Raw genomic sequence first — 13,332 nt, 5'->3', positions numbered from 1 at the left:
GGTTGTCGTCGTCGTCGTCGTCGTCGTCGTCGTCGTCGTCGTCGGCGCCGCCGCCGCTTTGGTAATAGCGGCAAGTCGCCATTGTATGACATAGGGTGACGTACCCTCTGCAACCGACTGAGATGGCAGTAAGCGATTGAAGCTGATTTGCAACCTCTTGCTTGATCAGCGTCATAAGGGCTTGAATGTAACTTGCGATGGGACACAGCAAGAAGTAGCTTCGCATTTTTAGTACTGAAATTGGAGAATTGCGTCAAAGATGGGAAATTCATTCCGGCAAGCGTACAAATGGCGAAAATGAGGTGTGTGTGGGGAAGCACATTGCGCCAGTGACCGTGTGGCCTAATGGATAAGGCGTCGGACTTCGGATCCGCAGATTGCAGGTTCGAATCCTGTCACGGTCGACTTTTTCCAGTTCTGCAAAAGATGCATGCTGTTTCACTGTGTTGTTTGAGTACTACAAAACTAGTTGAAAGTTGCTGCTGTCCGCTTCCTGGCTGCAAACCGGCGTCTACCTGAAGCACAAGCAAGACAGGGGGTTCTGTAGCGAAATTTTCGGCAAAGTGCCGATCAGGAGAGTTTTTGTTGGAACTACTGCGTCTGATTCAGGACCCAAGAGCTACGCCACAGGCATCTGTTACAATTGTTCATTGAATAGGATTGTAGCTCATTTGTGGCAGCAGGAAATAAGCTGTAGTGAAAAGGACCTTCCATAGATGGTCGCAGGTCCCATAAGTACTGTATGGCTCGTATCACTTTGTGTGGGGCCCGGCTAGCTCAGTCGGTCGAGCATGAGACTCTTAATCTCAGGGTCGTGGGTTCGAGCCCCACGCTGGGCGGGCGCAAAATTTTGTGTCTACGCGGATGCAACCTGCGCCCCTCTCGTGAGCCTTGCGTAATGAACGTAACGGGTTAAGACGATGCCTAGCTTCGTATTAATATCAGAGGAATGGTTTTCGAAACTGAAAGTAACTCTGAAATGAAATAAATGTGTTGTTTTGGAATTTTAGGTGTACATCGATATCGTGTGAGATGTGTAGGAAAGCAGCAGCTGTGCTAACTAAATACAAATAATGGTCGCTAATGCGGTGCGTTTCCAGCTGAAGGGCTCCGATTCACTAGTCCATAAGAATAAAGTACCAGAAAAGTGCGCTAGGCGGCGCCTCCTTAGCTCAGTGGCAGAGCGCTGGTCTAGTAAACCAGAGGTTGTGAGTTCGATCCTCACAGGAGGCAAATGAATTTTGTAACAGCCCCTTCTACCTTTGCCCTTTCGAAAAAAGCGGTCAAGAATAAAAAGAATTATGAATGGGTGCGGTATTTAAGAAATGCTCTCGCAAATGAGTAGTGCGAATGCTGCTATTAAAGTAGGCACCAGAAACTGCTGCTTTTGGCAGTCTCTGGAGAATGCCGACGTGAAATACTTAGTCCTTGTGATGTATTTTCTACCCCGGGTAGAGACCCTCGCGGTTGTCGTCGTCGTCGGCGCCGCCGCCGCTTTGGTAATAGCGGCAAGTCGCCATTGTATGACATAGGGTGACGTACCCTCTGCAACCGACTGAGATGGCAGTAAGCGATTGAAGCTGATTTGCAACCTCTTGCTTGATCAGCGTCATAAGGGCTTGAATGTAACTTGCGATGGGACACAGCAAGAAGTAGCTTCGCATTTTTAGTACTGAAATTGGAGAATTGCGTCAAAGATGGGAAATTCATTCCGGCAAGCGTACAAATGGTGAAAATGAGGTGTGTGTGGGGAAGCACATTGCGCCAGTGACCGAGTGGCCTAATGGATAAGGCGTCGGACTTCGGATCCGAAGATTGCAGGTTCGAATCCTGTCACGGTCGACTTTTTCCAGTTCTGCAAAAGATGCATGCTGTTTCACTGTGTTGTTTGAGTACTACAAAACTAGTTGAAAGTTGCTGCTGTCCGCTTCCTGGCTGCAAACCGGCGTCTACCTGAAGCACAAGCAAGACAGGGGGTTCTGTAGCGAAATTTTCGGCAAAGTGCCGATCAGGAGAGTTTTTGTTGGAACTACTGCGTCTGATTCAGGACCCAAGAGCTACGCCACAGGCATCTGTTACAATTGTTCATTGAATAGGATTGTAGCTCATTTGTGGCAGCAGGAAATAAGCTGTAGTGAAAAGGACCTTCCATAGATGGTCGCAGGTCCCATAAGTACTGTATGGCTCGTAACACGTTGTGTGGGGCCCGGCTAGCTCAGTCGGTCGAGCATGAGACTCTTAATCTCAGGGTCGTGGGTTCGAGCCCCACGCTGGGCGGGCGCAAAATTTTGTGTCTACGCGGATGCAACCTGCGCCCCTCTCGTGAGCCTTGCGTAATGAACGTAACGGGTTAAGACGATGCCTAGCTTCGTATTAATATCAGAGGAATGGTTTCCGAAACTGAAAGTAACTCTGAAATGAAATAAATGTGTTGTTTTGGAATTTTAGGTGTACATCGATATCGTGTGAGATGTGTAGGAAAGCAGCAGCTGTGCTAACTAAATACAAATAATGGTCGCTAATGCGGTGCGTTTCCAGCTGAAGGGCTCCGATTCACTAGTCCATAAGAATAAAGTACCAGAAAAGTGCGCTAGGCGGCGCCTCCTTAGCTCAGTGGCAGAGCGCTGGTCTAGTAAACCAGAGGTTGTGAGTTCGATCCTCACAGGAGGCAAATGAATTTTGTAACAGCCCCTTCTACCTTTGCCCTTTCGAAAAAAGCGGTCAAGAATAAAAAGAATTATGAATGGGTGCGGTATTTAAGAAATGCTCTCGCAAATGAATAGTGCGAATGCTGCTATTAAAGTAGGCACCAGAAACTGCTGCTTTTGGCAGTCTCTGGAGAATGCCGACGTGAAATACTTAGTCCTTGTGATGTATTTTCTACCCCTGGTAGAAACCCTCGCGGTTGTCGTCGTCGTCGTCGTCGTCGTCGTCGTCGTCGTCGTCGGCGCCGCCGCCGCTTTGGTAATAGCGGCAAGTCGCCATTGTATGACATAGGGTGACGTACCCTCTGCAACCGACTGAGATGGCAGTAAGCGATTGAAGCTGATTTGCAACCTCTTGCTTGATCAGCGTCATAAGGGCTTGAATGTAACTTGCGATGGGACACAGCAAGAAGTAGCTTCGCATTTTTAGTACTGAAATTGGAGAATTGCGTCAAAGATGGGAAATTCATTCCGGCAAGCGTACAAATGGCGAAAATGAGGTGTGTGTGGGGAAGCACATTGCGCCAGTGACCGTGTGGCCTAATGGATAAGGCGTCGGACTTCGGATCCGCAGATTGCAGGTTCGAATCCTGTCACGGTCGACTTTTTCCAGTTCTGCAAAAGATGCATGCTGTTTCACTGTGTTGTTTGAGTACTACAAAACTAGTTGAAAGTTGCTGCTGTCCGCTTCCTGGCTGCAAACCGGCGTCTACCTGAAGCACAAGCAAGACAGGGGGTTCTGTAGCGAAATTTTCGGCAAAGTGCCGATCAGGAGAGTTTTTGTTGGAACTACTGCGTCTGATTCAGGACCCAAGAGCTACGCCACAGGCATCTGTTACAATTGTTCATTGAATAGGATTGTAGCTCATTTGTGGCAGCAGGAAATAAGCTGTAGTGAAAAGGACCTTCCATAGATGGTCGCAGGTCCCATAAGTACTGTATGGCTCGTAACACGTTGTGTGGGGCCCGGCTAGCTCAGTCGGTCGAGCATGAGACTTTAAATCTCAGGGTCGTGGGTTCGAGCCCCACGCTGGGCGGGCGCAAAATTTTGTGTCTACGCGGATGCAACCTGCGCCCCTCTCGTGAGCCTTGCGTAATGAACGTAACGGGTTAAGACGATGCCTAGCTTCGTATTAATATCAGAGGAATGGTTTCCGAAACTGAAAGTAACTCTGAAATGAAATAAATGTGTTGTTTTGGAATTTTAGGTGTACATCGATATCGTGTGAGATGTGTAGGAAAGCAGCAGCTGTGCTAACTAAATACAAATAATGGTCGCTAATGCGGTGCGTTTCCAGCTGAAGGGCTCCGATTCACTAGTCCATAAGAATAAAGTACCAGAAAAGTGCGCTAGGCGGCGCCTCCTTAGCTCAGTGGCAGAGCGCTGGTCTAGTAAACCAGAGGTTGTGAGTTCGATCCTCACAGGAGGCAAATGAATTTTGTAACAGCCCCTTCTACCTTTGCCCTTTCGAAAAAAGCGGTCAAGAATAAAAAGAATTATGAATGGGTGCGGTATTTAAGAAATGCTCTCGCAAATGAATAGTGCGAATGCTGCTATTAAAGTAGGCACCAGAAACTGCTGCTTTTGGCAGTCTCTGGAGAATGCCGACGTGAAATACTTAGTCCTTGTGATGTATTTTCTACCCCTGGTAGGGACCCTCGCGGTTGTCGTCGTCGTCGTCGTCGTCGTCGGCGCCGCCGCCGCTTTGGTAATAGCGGCAAGTCGCCATTGTATGACATAGGGTGACGTACCCTCTGCAACCGACTGAGATGGCAGTAAGCGATTGAAGCTGATTTGCAACCTCTTGCTTGATCAGCGTCATAAGGGCTTGAATGTAACTTGCGATGGGACACAGCAAGAAGTAGCTTCGCATTTTTAGTACTGAAATTGGAGAATTGCGTCAAAGATGGGAAATTCATTCCGGCAAGCGTACAAATGGCGAAAATGAGGTGTGTGTGGGGAAGCACATTGCGCCAGTGACCGTGTGGCCTAATGGATAAGGCGTCGGACTTCGGATCCGCAGATTGCAGGTTCGAATCCTGTCACGGTCGACTTTTTCCAGTTCTGCAAAAGATGCATGCTGTTTCACTGTGTTGTTTGAGTACTACAAAACTAGTTGAAAGTTGCTGCTGTCCGCTTCCTGGCTGCAAACCGGCGTCTACCTGAAGCACAAGCAAGACAGGGGGTTCTGTAGCGAAATTTTCGGCAAAGTGCCGATCAGGAGAGTTTTTGTTGGAACTACTGCGTCTGATTCAGGACCCAAGAGCTACGCCACAGGCATCTGTTACAATTGTTCATTGAATAGGATTGTAGCTCATTTGTGGCAGCAGGAAATAAGCTGTAGTGAAAAGGACCTTCCATAGATGGTCGCAGGTCCCATAAGTACTGTATGGCTCGTATCACGTTGTGTGGGGCCCGGCTAGCTCAGTCGGTCGAGCATGAGACTCTTAATCTCAGGGTCGTGGGTTCGAGCCCCACGCTGGGCGGGCGCAAAATTTTGTGTCTACGGGGATGCAACCTGCGCCCCTCTCGTGAGCCTTGCGTAATGAACGTAACGGGTTAAGACGATGCCTAGCTTCGTATTAATATCAGAGGAATGGTTTTTGAAACTGAAAGTAACTCTGAAATGAAATAAATGTGTTGTTTTGGAATTTTAGGTGTACATCGATATCGTGTGAGATGTGTAGGAAAGCAGCAGCTGTGCTAACTAAATACAAATAATGGTCGCTAATGCGGTGAGTTTCCAGCTGAAGGGCTCCGATTCACTAGTCCATAAGAATAAAGTACCAGAAAAGTGCGCTAGGCGGCGCCTCCTTAGCTCAGTGGCAGAGCGCTGGTCTAGTAAACCAGAGGTCGTGAGTTCGATCCTCACAGGAGGCAAATGAATTTTGTAACAGCCCCTTCTACCTTTGCCCTTTCGAAAAAAGCGGTAAGAATAAAAAGAATTATGAATGGGTGCGGTATTTAAGAAATGCTCTCGCAAATGAATAGTGCGAATGCTGCTATTAAAGTAGGCACCAGAAACTGCTGCTTTTGGCAGTCTCTGGAGAATGCCGACGTGAAATACTTAGTCCTTGTGATGTATTTTCTACCCCGGGTAGGGACCCTCGCGGTTGTCGTCGTCGTCGTCGTCGTCGTCGTCGTCGGCGCCGCCGCCGCTTTGGTAATAGCGGCAAGTCGCCATTGTATGACATAGGGTGACGTACCCTCTGCAACCGACTGAGATGGCAGTAAGCGATTGAAGCTGATTTGCAACCTCTTGCTTGATCAGCGTCATAAGGGCTTGAATGTAACTTGCGATGGGACACAGCAAGAAGTAGCTTCGCATTTTTAGTACTGAAATTGGAGAATTGCGTCAAAGATGGGAAATTCATTCCGGCAAGCGTACAAATGGCGAAAATGAGGTGTGTGTGGGGAAGCACATTGCGCCAGTGACCGTGTGGCGTAATGGATAAGGCGTCGGACTTCGGATCCGAAGATTGCAGGTTCGAATCCTGTCACGGTCGACTTTTTCCAGTTCTGCAAAAGATGCATGCTGTTTCACTGTGTTGTTTGAGTACTACAAAACTAGCTGAAAGTTGCTGCTGTCCGCTTCCTGGCTGCAAACCGGCGTCTACCTGAAGCACAAGCAAGACAGGGGGTTCTGTAGCGAAATTTTCGGCAAAGTGCCGATCAGGAGAGTTTTTGTTGGAACTACTGCGTCTGATTCAGGACCCAAGAGCTACGCCACAGGCATCTGTTACAATTGTTCATTGAATAGGATTGTAGCTCATTTGTGGCAGCAGGAAATAAGCTGTAGTGAAAAGGACCTTCCATAGATGGTCGCAGGTCCCATAAGTACTGTATGGCTCGTAACACGTTGTGTGGGGCCCGGCTAGCTCAGTCGGTCGAGCATGAGACTCTTAATCTCAGGGTCGTGGGTTCGAGCCCCACGCTGGGCGGGCGCAAAATTTTGTGTCTACGCGGATGCAACCTGCGCCCCTCTCGTGAGCCTTGCGTAATGAACGTAACGGGTTAAGACGATGCCTAGCTTCGTATTAATATCAGAGGAATGGTTTCCGAAACTGAAAGTAACTCTGAAATGAAATAAATGTGTTGTTTTGGAATTTTAGGTGTACATCGATATCGTGTGAGATGTGTAGGAAAGCAGCAGCTGTGCTAACTAAATACAAATAATGGTCGCTAATGCGGTGCGTTTCCAGCTGAAGGGCTCCGATTCACTAGTCCATAAGAATAAAGTACCAGAAAAGTGCGCTAGGCGGCGCCTCCTTAGCTCAGTGGCAGAGCGCTGGTCTAGTAAACCAGAGGTTGTGAGTTCGATCCTCACAGGAGGCAAATGAATTTTGTAACAGCCCCTTCTACCTTTGCCCTTTCGAAAAAAGCGGTCAAGAATAAAAAGAATTATGAATGGGTGCGGTATTTAAGAAATGCTCTCGCAAATGAATAGTGCGAATGCTGCTATTAAAGTAGGCACCAGAAACTGCTGCTTTTGGCAGTCTCTGGAGAATGCCGACGTGAAATACTTAGTCCTTGTGATGTATTTTCTACCCCTGGTAGGGACCCTCGCGGTTGTCGTCGTCGTCGTCGTCGTCGTCGTCGTCGTCGTCGTCGTCGGCGCCGCCGCCGCTTTGGTAATAGCGGCAAGTCGCCATTGTATGACATAGGGTGACGTACCCTCTGCAACCGACTGAGATGGCAGTAAGCGATTGAAGCTGATTTGCAACCTCTTGCTTGATCAGCGTCATAAGGGCTTGAATGTAACTTGCGATGGGACACAGCAAGAAGTAGCTTCGCATTTTTAGTACTGAAATTGGAGAATTGCGTCAAAGATGGGAAATTCATTCCGGCAAGCGTACAAATGGCGAAAATGAGGTGTGTGTGGGGAAGCACATTGCGCCAGTGACCGTGTGGCCTAATGGATAAGGCGTCGGACTTCGGATCCGCAGATTGCAGGTTCGAATCCTGTCACGGTCGACTTTTTCCAGTTCTGCAAAAGATGCATGCTGTTTCACTGTGTTGTTTGAGTACTACAAAACTAGTTGAAAGTTGCTGCTGTCCGCTTCCTGGCTGCAAACCGGCGTCTACCTGAAGCACAAGCAAGACAGGGGGTTCTGTAGCGAAATTTTCGGCAAAGTGCCGATCAGGAGAGTTTTTGTTGGAACTACTGCGTCTGATTCAGGACCCAAGAGCTACGCCACAGGCATCTGTTACAATTGTTCATTGAATAGGATTGTAGCTCATTTGTGGCAGCAGGAAATAAGCTGTAGTGAAAAGGACCTTCCATAGATGGTCGCAGGTCCCATAAGTACTGTATGGCTCGTATCACGTTGTGTGGGGCCCGGCTAGCTCAGTCGGTCGAGCATGAGACTCTTAATCTCAGGGTCGTGGGTTCGAGCCCCACGCTGGGCGGGCGCAGAATTTTGTGTCTACGGGGATGCAACCTGCGCCCCTCTCGTGAGCCTTGCGTAATGAACGTAACGGGTTAAGACGATGCCTAGCTTCGTATTAATATCAGAGGAATGGTTTTTGAAACTGAAAGTAACTCTGAAGTGAAATAAATGTGTTGTTTTGGAATTTTAGGTGTACATCGATATCGTGTGAGATGTGTAGGAAAGCAGCAGCTGTGCTAACTAAATACAAATAATGGTCGCTAATGCGGTGTGTTTCCAGCTGAAGGGCTCCGATTCACTAGTCCATAAGAATAAAGTACCAGAAAAGTGCGCTAGGCGGCGCCTCCTTAGCTCAGTGGCAGAGCGCTGGTCTAGTAAACCAGAGGTCGTGAGTTCGATCCTCACAGGAGGCAAATGAATTTTGTAACAGCCCCTTCTACCTTTGCCCTTTCGAAAAAAGCGGTAAGAATAAAAAGAATTATGAATGGGTGCGGTATTTAAGAAATGCTCTCGCAAATGAATAGTGCGAATGCTGCTATTAAAGTAGGCACCAGAAACTGCTGCTTTTGGCAGTCTCTGGAGAATGCCGACGTGAAATACTTAGTTCTTGTGATGTATTTTCTACCCCTGGTAGAGACCCTCGCGGTTGTCGTCGTCGTCGGCGGCGGCGCCGCCGCCGCTTTGGTAATAGCGGCAAGTCGCCATTGTATGACATAGGGTGACGTACCCTCTGCAACCGACTGAGATGGCAGTAAGCGATTGAAGCTGATTTGCAACCTCTTGCTTGATCAGCGTCATAAGGGCTTGAATGTAACTTGCGATGGGACACAGCAGGAAGTAGCTTCGCATTTTTAGTACTGAAATTGGAGAATTGCGTCAAAGATGGGAAATTCATTCCGGCAAGCGTACAAATGGCGAAAATGAGGTGTGTGTGGGGAAGCACATTGCGCCAGTGACCGTGTGGCCTAATGGATAAGGCGTCGGACTTCGGATCCGAAGATTGCAGGTTCGAATCCTGTCACGGTCGACTTTTTCCAGTTCTGCAAAAGATGCATGCTGTTTCACTGTGTTGTTTGAGTACTACAAAACTAGTTGAAAGTTGCTGCTGTCCGCTTCCTGGCTGCAAACCGGCGTCTACCTGAAGCACAAGCAAGACAGGGGGTTCTGTAGCGAAATTTTCGGCAAAGTGCCGATCAGGAGAGTTTTTGTTGGAACTACTGCGTCTGATTCAGGACCCAAGAGCTACGCCACAGGCATCTGTTACAATTGTTCATTGAATAGGATTGTAGCTCATTTGTGGCAGCAGGAAATAAGCTGTAGTGAAAAGGACCTTCCATAGATGGTCGCAGGTCCGATAAGTACTGTATGGCTCGTAACACGTTGTGTGGGGCCCGGCTAGCTCAGTCGGTCGAGCATGAGACTCTTAATCTCAGGGTCGTGGGTTCGAGCCCCACGCTGGGCGGGCGCAAAATTTGGTGTCTACGCGGATGCAACCTGCGCCTCTCTCGTGAGCCTTGCGTAATGAACGTAACGGGTTAAGACGATGCCTAGCTTCGTATTAATATCAGAGGAATGGTTTTTGAAACTGAAAGTAACTCTGAAGTGAAATAAATGTGTTGTTTTGGAATTTTAGGTGTACATCGATATCGTGTGAGATGTGTAGGAAAGCAGCAGCTGTGCTAACTAAATACAAATAATGGTCGCTAATGCGGTGCGTTTCCAGCTGAAGGGCTCCGATTCACTAGTCCATAAGAATAAAGTACCAGAAAAGTGCGCTAGGCGGCGCCTCCTTAGCTCAGTGGCAGAGCGCTGGTCTAGTAAACCAGAGGTTGTGAGTTCGATCCTCACAGGAGGCAAATGAATTTTGTAACAGCCCCTTCTACCTTTGCCCTTTCGAAAAAAGCGGTCAAGAATAAAAAGAATTATGAATGGGTGCGGTATTTAAGAAATGCTCTCGCAAATGAATAGTGCGAATGCTGCTATTAAAGTAGGCACCAGAAACTGCTGCTTTTGGCAGTCTCTGGAGAATGCCGACGTGAAATACTTAGTCCTTGTGATGTATTTTCTACCCCTGGTAGAGACCCTCGCGGTTGTCGTCGTCGTCGTCGGCGCCGCCGCCGCTTTGGTAATAGCGGCAAGTCGCCATTGTATGACATAGGGTGACGTACCCTCTGCAACCGACTGAGATGGCAGTAAGCGATTGAAGCTGATTTGCAACCTCTTGCTTGATCAGCGTCATAAGGGCTTGAATGTAACTTGCGATGGGACACAGCAAGAAGTAGCTTCGCATTTTTAGTACTGAAATTGGAGAATTGCGTCAAAGATGGGAAATTCATTCCGGCAAGCGTACAAATGGCGAAAATGAGGTGTGTGTGGGGAAGCACATTGCGCCAGTGACCGTGTGGCCTAATGGATAACCAGTTCCGCCGCGGCCGCGGCCGTGTGCAGACGTGCGGTGGTGGTCGCTTCGCCTGTGCTTAAGAGCGCACGCAGCTGTTGGTACTGTAAGTACTACTTTACGAAAGTGATGGAGGATGAGTTGAGACGTTACACGCTACGATTTGGATTTCCGTATGGATATGCTCGACCACAGGTTCACGAACTTATTGACTGGTTTTACGATCGATTAGGACTGCGAGATGACGAAGTTCTTGGGTTTTCGTATGATTTTCTTGCGAACGCTGTTTATGTAAAATTGATTAGTGACGATCCTTGCGTTCGTATTATGACCCTCACGGAAGGCACTGCGAATTTTGTGAATTCTAAAGGCGAAATTTGTAAAGTATCTGTTAGTCATGCTGGACTAGGGCTACGAACCGTCCGTATATTTAATCTGCCTTTCGAAGTTAGCTTCGATAGAATTCGGCAAGCTTTGTCTCCCTACGGTAATGTCTTGCAAATTCATGCCGAGCAATGGAGGGGTTACAAACATTTCAATGTTGATAACGGCGTTCGGAATGCGAAAATTGATTTAACGAAGCACATCCCGTCCAACATTTTGGTGCAGGGTTTTCGAGCGCTGGTGATGTACGAAGGACAACCGCGAACTTGTGTAATATGTGGTTCTACCGACCATTTAAAATCTGCTTGTCCCCGTGTCCGGGCGGGTCGCCGAGGAATGCAACATCGTCTTACACCTCTCGATGGGCACGATGGCAATCGGTTGTCTTACGCGCGGACATTGATGGAGTCGCCTACGACACAACCGACGCTCCACCAACCGGCTGCGGTGACCCCAGACGCCGGCGCGGTCATTGTCAACAACTCTGCGGCAACCCCCGAATGTCCCGTTCGTAGTGATGTCACCGATATCGACAGCCACGCTGCACACCTGCAGGTTTCCCCGACTGTCGGCCTTCGTGCCGACCATGCCGGACCGACTCCCGTCCCTACTCCAACTACGTCCGTCGAGCTGAAACAGTTGTCGGATGGTGGCGACAGGTCGCGCGTTTCTTGCCCCCCTGACGTTGCGCCCCCCACGCCCCTCCCTCTCGGCAGTGACCTATCTGAGGAAGGGTCTACACACAGCCTCTTGACGGACGTCAAAACCGTTTCTGACGCCGACGCACCTCCCCCAAGAACTGGGAAATCTAAGCGGTCGGCACGGAAGCAGAGTGCGGAGGAGATCCGCACTCTGGAAAAGAAACTGCAGCGCACAATAAAGCAGATCCGAAAAGACGGCAGTGAACGCGGCGGCACAGATGACATGGGTTCCGTCGCGCGCCACGTGGGGGAGGCCGATATGGAGATGCATGTCGACCGTCCGAGTCCTGAGCTGATGGATACTGGCCATCAGCATACGCCAGCCGAGAAGTCTTGGGCAGACGAAAGTGAATAACACGGACCCTTTCTATCCCCACCATGCAAGATTATAAACTAGCCACAGTTAATTTGAATAGGATCGCATCCGATGTCAAACTTAAATGCTTGACCGACTATCTATATGCCGCCGATATAGATATAGTTTTCTTCCAAGAAGTTGTGTCCCCCAAGGTTGGAGAAATACCTGGGTATGATGCCATATTAAATCTTGGCACTGAGGCGGGCACTGCGATTTTATTCAAAGCTGGCATCGCTTACCAACCTACAGCGATTTTAGAAACGGGACGCGGCATTGCCGCCCAATTACAGGATTTGCTTCTCCTGAACGTGTACGCCCCGACAGGGTCCGCTGGCAGAAGGGACAGAAGTGAATTTTTTAGGGCTGAAGTTGTGACCTTATTGCCGAACGTTCGACTGAAGATCATCCTGGGTGGGGATTTCAACTGCGTTTTACGCAACGAAGATCAAAGTCCGAATTTTAATTTTTGTCCCGAGCTCCTAACGTTAACAGATGGTCTGCATTTACAAGATAGTTGGTGTCACCTTCGACCACACACGATGGGCTATACCTATGTGAGCGCTGCTTCTTCTAGCCGTCTGGATAGGTTTTATGTTTCTCAAGATCTTTTACATACCATTCGTGATTGTGAACTATGGCCGCTCAGTTTTAGTGACCACTCCGCATACCATCTAACGATTCGGCATGTGCGGCAGAAGACATTTTTGGGACGCGGCACGTGGCAGCTGAATGTCTCGCTGCTCGATGAAGCGGATTTACGGCGTTGCCTCGTTGACACCTGGCAGCAGTGCCTCCAGAGGCAAGCTCGGTATAGGGACCGCGTTCTTTGGTGGACGGAGTTTGTTAAGCCGCGGATTAAGAAATGTATTTGCCAGTTTGCCAGGACCAGGGCTTATTGGAGGAAACGGTCTCTAGAATTTTATTTCCTCGGTTTACGCCAGCTGTACAGCGATCCATCTGCTTTGTCCGACAACCTGATCCGCATCAAGCGTATCAAAGCCAAAATTACTGCTTTGGTTCGTGAAGCACTTGTTGGCACTCGGGTCCGATCGCGCTCTTCTGATGACGTCTCCCACGAGTCTGCATCGTTATTCCATCTCATACGGGAAACCAAACGTGGTAAACAAAAAATTATTGCTCATCTGAAGGATGCTGGCGGGAATCTGTACAATGAACAGGGTGCTATCAAGACGCATGTCTTCAATTATTTTCGACAACATTATTCCGAGTCAGATACCGATCTATCGGCGGGGGATGATTTTTTAAACGACATCGCCTCCACAGTGGATCAGGATGATAACGCTGCTCTCTTGGCCAATGTCACCAATTCTGAAGTAAAGTCCATCCTTGCGTGCGCTGCCAAGAACAAAGCTGCCGGCTTAGACGGCTTGCCGG

The 13,332-nt window shown here is 48.8% G+C and overlaps 20 non-coding genes across 20 annotated transcripts; all 20 read left to right on the top strand.

Annotated features, from left to right (window-relative positions):
• Positions 1–331: 331 nt before the first annotated feature.
• On the top strand, positions 332–404 carry Trnar-ucg (transfer RNA arginine (anticodon UCG)). Its single transcript has one exon. It is a non-coding gene; the product is annotated as a tRNA-Arg (tRNA).
• Positions 405–766: 362 nt separating this feature from the next.
• On the top strand, positions 767–839 carry Trnak-cuu (transfer RNA lysine (anticodon CUU)). The gene has a single exon. It is a non-coding gene; the product is annotated as a tRNA-Lys (tRNA).
• Positions 840–1,161: 322 nt separating this feature from the next.
• Positions 1,162–1,233, top strand: Trnat-agu (transfer RNA threonine (anticodon AGU)). The gene has a single exon. It is a non-coding gene; the product is annotated as a tRNA-Thr (tRNA).
• Positions 1,234–1,769: 536 nt separating this feature from the next.
• Trnar-ucg (transfer RNA arginine (anticodon UCG)) lies at positions 1,770–1,842 on the top strand. Its single transcript has one exon. It is a non-coding gene; the product is annotated as a tRNA-Arg (tRNA).
• A 362-nt stretch (positions 1,843–2,204) lies between these two features.
• Trnak-cuu (transfer RNA lysine (anticodon CUU)) lies at positions 2,205–2,277 on the top strand. Its single transcript has one exon. It is a non-coding gene; the product is annotated as a tRNA-Lys (tRNA).
• Positions 2,278–2,599: 322 nt separating this feature from the next.
• On the top strand, positions 2,600–2,671 carry Trnat-agu (transfer RNA threonine (anticodon AGU)). Its single transcript has one exon. It is a non-coding gene; the product is annotated as a tRNA-Thr (tRNA).
• A 563-nt stretch (positions 2,672–3,234) lies between these two features.
• Trnar-ucg (transfer RNA arginine (anticodon UCG)) lies at positions 3,235–3,307 on the top strand. Its single transcript has one exon. It is a non-coding gene; the product is annotated as a tRNA-Arg (tRNA).
• A 757-nt stretch (positions 3,308–4,064) lies between these two features.
• On the top strand, positions 4,065–4,136 carry Trnat-agu (transfer RNA threonine (anticodon AGU)). The gene has a single exon. It is a non-coding gene; the product is annotated as a tRNA-Thr (tRNA).
• A 548-nt stretch (positions 4,137–4,684) lies between these two features.
• Trnar-ucg (transfer RNA arginine (anticodon UCG)) lies at positions 4,685–4,757 on the top strand. The gene has a single exon. It is a non-coding gene; the product is annotated as a tRNA-Arg (tRNA).
• A 362-nt stretch (positions 4,758–5,119) lies between these two features.
• Trnak-cuu (transfer RNA lysine (anticodon CUU)) lies at positions 5,120–5,192 on the top strand. Its single transcript has one exon. It is a non-coding gene; the product is annotated as a tRNA-Lys (tRNA).
• A 322-nt stretch (positions 5,193–5,514) lies between these two features.
• Positions 5,515–5,586, top strand: Trnat-agu (transfer RNA threonine (anticodon AGU)). The gene has a single exon. It is a non-coding gene; the product is annotated as a tRNA-Thr (tRNA).
• Positions 5,587–6,139: 553 nt separating this feature from the next.
• Trnar-ucg (transfer RNA arginine (anticodon UCG)) lies at positions 6,140–6,212 on the top strand. Its single transcript has one exon. It is a non-coding gene; the product is annotated as a tRNA-Arg (tRNA).
• Positions 6,213–6,574: 362 nt separating this feature from the next.
• On the top strand, positions 6,575–6,647 carry Trnak-cuu (transfer RNA lysine (anticodon CUU)). The gene has a single exon. It is a non-coding gene; the product is annotated as a tRNA-Lys (tRNA).
• Positions 6,648–6,969: 322 nt separating this feature from the next.
• On the top strand, positions 6,970–7,041 carry Trnat-agu (transfer RNA threonine (anticodon AGU)). Its single transcript has one exon. It is a non-coding gene; the product is annotated as a tRNA-Thr (tRNA).
• Positions 7,042–7,607: 566 nt separating this feature from the next.
• Positions 7,608–7,680, top strand: Trnar-ucg (transfer RNA arginine (anticodon UCG)). Its single transcript has one exon. It is a non-coding gene; the product is annotated as a tRNA-Arg (tRNA).
• A 362-nt stretch (positions 7,681–8,042) lies between these two features.
• Positions 8,043–8,115, top strand: Trnak-cuu (transfer RNA lysine (anticodon CUU)). Its single transcript has one exon. It is a non-coding gene; the product is annotated as a tRNA-Lys (tRNA).
• A 322-nt stretch (positions 8,116–8,437) lies between these two features.
• On the top strand, positions 8,438–8,509 carry Trnat-agu (transfer RNA threonine (anticodon AGU)). Its single transcript has one exon. It is a non-coding gene; the product is annotated as a tRNA-Thr (tRNA).
• Positions 8,510–9,050: 541 nt separating this feature from the next.
• Trnar-ucg (transfer RNA arginine (anticodon UCG)) lies at positions 9,051–9,123 on the top strand. The gene has a single exon. It is a non-coding gene; the product is annotated as a tRNA-Arg (tRNA).
• Positions 9,124–9,485: 362 nt separating this feature from the next.
• Trnak-cuu (transfer RNA lysine (anticodon CUU)) lies at positions 9,486–9,558 on the top strand. The gene has a single exon. It is a non-coding gene; the product is annotated as a tRNA-Lys (tRNA).
• A 322-nt stretch (positions 9,559–9,880) lies between these two features.
• Trnat-agu (transfer RNA threonine (anticodon AGU)) lies at positions 9,881–9,952 on the top strand. The gene has a single exon. It is a non-coding gene; the product is annotated as a tRNA-Thr (tRNA).
• The last annotated feature ends 3,380 nt before the right edge of the window (positions 9,953–13,332 follow it).

Source organism: Schistocerca serialis, chromosome 7 (assembly GCF_023864345.2).
Source record: "Schistocerca serialis cubense isolate TAMUIC-IGC-003099 chromosome 7, iqSchSeri2.2, whole genome shotgun sequence".
Lineage (NCBI taxonomy): Eukaryota > Metazoa > Arthropoda > Insecta > Orthoptera > Acrididae > Schistocerca > Schistocerca serialis.
The sequence above is the reverse complement of the archived record's forward strand: the minus strand, read 5'-3'. Positions and strand labels throughout refer to the sequence as shown.